At 28.9% G+C, this 5,000-nt stretch overlaps 1 protein-coding gene and 1 long non-coding RNA gene across 27 annotated transcripts in view; one reads left to right on the top strand and one right to left on the bottom strand.

The window, feature by feature from the left end:
- The window catches only part of LOC106871599 (tyrosine-protein phosphatase Lar), a 591,306-nt gene that overhangs the window by 399,630 nt on the left and 186,676 nt on the right, over window positions 1–5,000 (bottom strand). The window lies entirely within an intron of this gene.
- The window catches only part of LOC128248926 (uncharacterized), a 22,389-nt gene that overhangs the window by 1,686 nt on the left and 15,703 nt on the right, over window positions 1–5,000 (top strand). The window lies entirely within an intron of this gene.

Below are 5,000 nucleotides of genomic sequence, written 5' to 3'. Positions count from 1 at the left end.
GATGACCTCCAAAAAACAATACATTAGGATATATAATTTATGACAAACATGTTGTTACTACACAAGAATTGATTCTCCCCTACCAGCATTCCTAGAATATATATTTAAAACTGTCATCATTACAGAGTGGCACATTATTTAAGAAATTTATTTTAAAAGGAAAAATTGACATTTTCATTTTGTGTAATGTAAAAGAAATATATTTGTAGTTGCTTAGTCCTGAAATTAGCTCTGATAAAAGAGATGTATGATTAAAAACACTCCAGCCATGACCATCCCGTCTTGTTTCTGACACAAATATCCCAGACTACAATATCCAATATATCATATTTTTAAAACAGAAAGGTGACATGAGGAAAATTCTTTGATTTTCGTAGAAAGTTGAATGACCACATAGAGGCTACACATTTTTAAATAAGAATTTATGTGTAGTGACATGGTTGGAGATAATATTATTGGAGAGAATAAATACAACCACCATGCCGATGACAAAGACTACGATTATTAAAGATTAATATATATATATATATATATATATATATATATATATATATATATATATATATATATATATTCATCTATGTTTGTTACTATGATTTATATTTGCTTGTTATTAGATGGCTATAAGCATTTTAGAGTAAAAATGAACGTTTAAAATCTACTAACTTGTTGATCACATACTAAATCACAAAGATTGGAAGTAGCAGAATTTAAGTATAAATGGTAAAGCTGAAAAATGCAAAATATGGAACAAGATATTAAAAAGGACATCAAACTTAGCTGATTAATGTTAAGGTTATTTAAATATGTAACATGACATTGAGAATATTAACTTGTAATGCCTAATTTAAAAGAGAGTTTAGAGTGAGTTTTTGGGGGCTTTTTTACCAATGATAGCAAATTAAAGCTGCGATTACAAACATTAATAAAGGAGACTGTTAGTTACAGAAGCTAAATCTACCTCCAAAAATTGCAGAGACAGCATATAATTTAGACTTAGATACACTATGTCTAGGAAAGGAAAATGATGATGGGTTGTATAGTTTTAATCGTAAATTTGTTGAATTAGAACTGACTTGGAAATAAATATTAATAACAATAACAACAACAAATAAAGCTATCCAAAGATGTAATTGAGCAACTCATCTTTTAATTATGCAGTAACATATATTTCAAAATTATAAAAATTATGTTGATTTTCCACTTTAAAATAAAAAAACTAGAATGATAAAACCACTGAAGGAGCTGCTACATGGTTGGTCAACCTGCTGGAAATGACAACTAAACTCTCCTCAACTAACACTCAGCCATCTTAAAACAACTCCAGAACACGTATAATAATGTAATCCTAGGTATTCCTTAAAGCAGGGGTTTTCAAACTGTGGTCCGAGGACAAGACAGGGGGTCCGTGGACAGCAAATACTTTTTATGTGCAATTTGATTTTATATATGTTTTTTAATCGAAATCTTTTAATTGACAATAAACCTATTTGTTAAATACTGTTAAATAAATAAATGTAAAAATATATGTTATTTTAAGCAAATATTTATGTATAAATTTCATAAGCCTGAAATATAAAGGAGTCCGCAAGTCAAAAAGTTTGAAAACCCCTGCCTTAAAGAGACAGGGTGGTTTGCCCGGAACAACAACATCAACAACAAAATCTAGAATGATTTCAACACATATGGGTGAATTTTGAAACGAATGATTTTTTAAGCTAGTGTCTTTCTTTATAATTTTATTTACTTTGTGTAAAATTGTGTAAGTAACTAATGAAGGTGCGCAGTCTAGTGGTTAAGGTGTTCAGCTCATGATCATGTTTTGGGTTTTAATTCTCGGATCAGGTGGTGCATTGTGTCCTTAAGGAAGGCACTTCATTTTTGTTCTACTCAACTCATCTGTAATGAGTACCATTCGGATGCTGCTGCAGCCCTCTCTCCTTCTTGCTGCTACATTCTGGATGTTTTACTGGATCAAGAGTGAGAGGAGTGGGAAAGAGAACATCTATGTCCACTCATGATTACACAAGCACTTAAAGCAACTGGTGAAAGCATGGTACCAGATCAAAGTCATTGGATGTACTTTAAATATGAAATAAAATCCATGTTCTAGATGAAAGAATAGATAAGAAAGAACAGCACTATGGAATATTTAATTTATTATACTGCAATTTAAAATAGAGTGGATTTTGGAGACATAAAATATTTTAGTGTTGAAGCTTTACTTGTACTCAATAAAAGACAGAATCTGGATGAGAGATATAAGCCGTTTATGACAAACATTACTGATATATCATTCACTTGCATTATCATAATGATTATTGTTTTGTGGTAATAGTTTAAATAACTTAATTCAGTTTCAGTACAGGACTTCATACAAAGTTACTTGCAAAACCAGTGTACCAAATATAAAAGTCAGATAATTACAAAAATATAGAATTTATGTGTACAAATACCAACACATGGTAAGAATCATATTTATATCAGGTTTAACAAAAATAATTACAATAAAACAAATTATAAAAAGATTAAGAATGCTATTTTTTAAAAAATCATGTGTGATAGTGAATAATTGTATTGTGGGTCATAGATTTCCAACAGGTAATCACTGGCTTAGTGCATTTGCAGTAGTGAGAAGAACAAGGGTATGTCTTGACAGCTTGAATAGAATAACGTCACAAAGTAGTTTTGCTAAACATACATCAGTTTATCACCATTCTTCTCACTGATGCCTACGTCTTTCACTGATAAGAAAACAAAAGAAAGAATTAACAGACTTCATTTACCAAGAATATCATACATGCAATCCCAAAACCTAGTTTTCAGTAACATGGAAGAACTGACAATGATAATAAGATAGTGACAACATGATAATTTTATTTGCTTTCATTTCAATGGCTAAGGTAATGTTTAGTGAAGTAACAAATACAGTTCAGTGATCTAATGTAATAGCAAAGATTTGATATATTATTTGGATGTGTTATATAGTATCTATACATTACAATAAAGTGAAGAATTAATTTGAAAAAAAATCAAATAAATTGAAAAAAGATCCTTAAGTAAATGAAGCATAATTTTAAGATTTACATGATAATTGAAGATTTGTTTTAACTGAAATAACGTCTCGATTTAAAAACCCTTCTATATATAAATCTTATTAATCATAGAGTTAAAAGCGTAATGTTATGAAATACCAGATACGTCTTAAATGGAGGACAGATAGAATACAATACATTTTTAAATATAGAAAATATGATTTGAATATAGAGATATAGTTCAAGGGAAATAATCAGCTTAATGTTAGAGTTATTTCCCTTATAATTAATTTCGAATTTTACTTCAAAAAAAGTATTATATCAAAATTTAAAAAAATATTTAAATAGAAAATTAAAACCGAACAGATTAAAGAAGATTGTCAATTTTAATAAAGAAAGTGGTATACATTCGATACTAAATATATGGGTACTGACTGAAACCTATAACTAATGACATTCTTTTGGGTAAAAAAAAGAATTGTTTGAAATTCTAAGAGAGAAAAATAATTTCATATAGATTAAATTGAATTTATTGAAATTTGAAATAACTCATTTTAACAAATAACAAAAAGAACGCCTTTACATTGATTAATACCCAATATTTGATTTGCAAACAAATAAAGTAATATTAGAATTACCAGCATTAATTTGAGATAGGAAAATAGAAACAACTCTTGGCAGGTAGTACCTTATATTTGTTACCTGGTTTGGTTACTATCTTATCAGTTACTTGTTCTTCTTTTCTCACTTCTATTAAATAATTAAATCTGTTTTTCAGCTATCTAATATATAATACTGTCTCTTATTGAAAATCTAAACAGCATAAGTGAAAAATATGTATACTTTTTCATCATATACTACAGTGGTTCCTGACCTTTTCCCAATGGTTCTCAACTCTTTTATTTAAATGAGTTTTCCCATGGACCCAGCTTATCTTTATATATACATATATATATATATATATATGTACAAAATTTTCAATTTAGTTCATGGACCCCAAACCCCCCCCCACCTCCCAGTACTACCTTTGCAGACCACTAGATGTCTGCAGACCCCAGGTTGGGAACCACTGATATGGTATCTACCTTGTACCAAGAAGTGAAAGAATTAAATTCGATTTTCATCCTTATTCAGTCTCAGCTTTTTGTAAACACTGTTGTTCATTTGTTTTGAGTTAGTTTGGCCCTTCATCACTGACTTGTTTCTATTTTCTTTTAATTATTTTTCTAATGATTTGGCAGGCCATAAGGTTAGAAAAGTTTGTTTGCTCTAGGGAAATGAGAATTCAAATATTTCCAGTAATGCTTTTCATTGGAGATGATAACATCCTTTAAAACAAATATAATTATTTCTCTGACAAAGAGTTTCCCTTAAAAATCAGCATTCCCATTTCTTCTCATAGCACATGACCCCTAACTACATTTATAGACATTAACACATAAATTTTGTTGATGCAGTCAACTGTTACTTTCTTTAGACTCTTTATAAATTTTATTTCATTTTCAGAAGTTTTAAGTTAAATGCAAAGCAATAATATTATTGAGTGTAGATACAAACATACAAAATACTGATATATTAAGAAATATGATGAAATTCATACCCACTGAATCATTACAATTATACAAGAAGTATAAGAAACAGAAATTCTACAAGCTATGTATATTCTTTCATTCTTTTACTGGTTTCAAAACAGGAACACTGCCTTCGAGGATTTTATTTAATTATATTGACCCAGTTGTATAAAACCATTAGGAATAAGGAAATAAACCAGTTTACTAACACACAATTATAACAGTCTTTTCTCTTAAGTCAGTTATGTATTGAGAATATATACACCTTTATTTGTAAAAATATATGTAGACTTGTTGTAGAGTAATTTGAGTTTAAAAACTGTATCTGTAAGGATGCCAACTAGATAATCACAACTTTCCACATAATCATTACATCTAATGAAGCTATGATTAC

The sequence above is a fragment of the Octopus bimaculoides genome, chromosome 10 (assembly GCF_046866305.1).
Source record: "Octopus bimaculoides isolate indiv1 chromosome 10, ASM4686630v1, whole genome shotgun sequence".
NCBI classification, from domain to species: domain Eukaryota; kingdom Metazoa; phylum Mollusca; class Cephalopoda; order Octopoda; family Octopodidae; genus Octopus; species Octopus bimaculoides.
The sequence above is the reverse complement of the archived record's forward strand: the minus strand, read 5'-3'. Positions and strand labels throughout refer to the sequence as shown.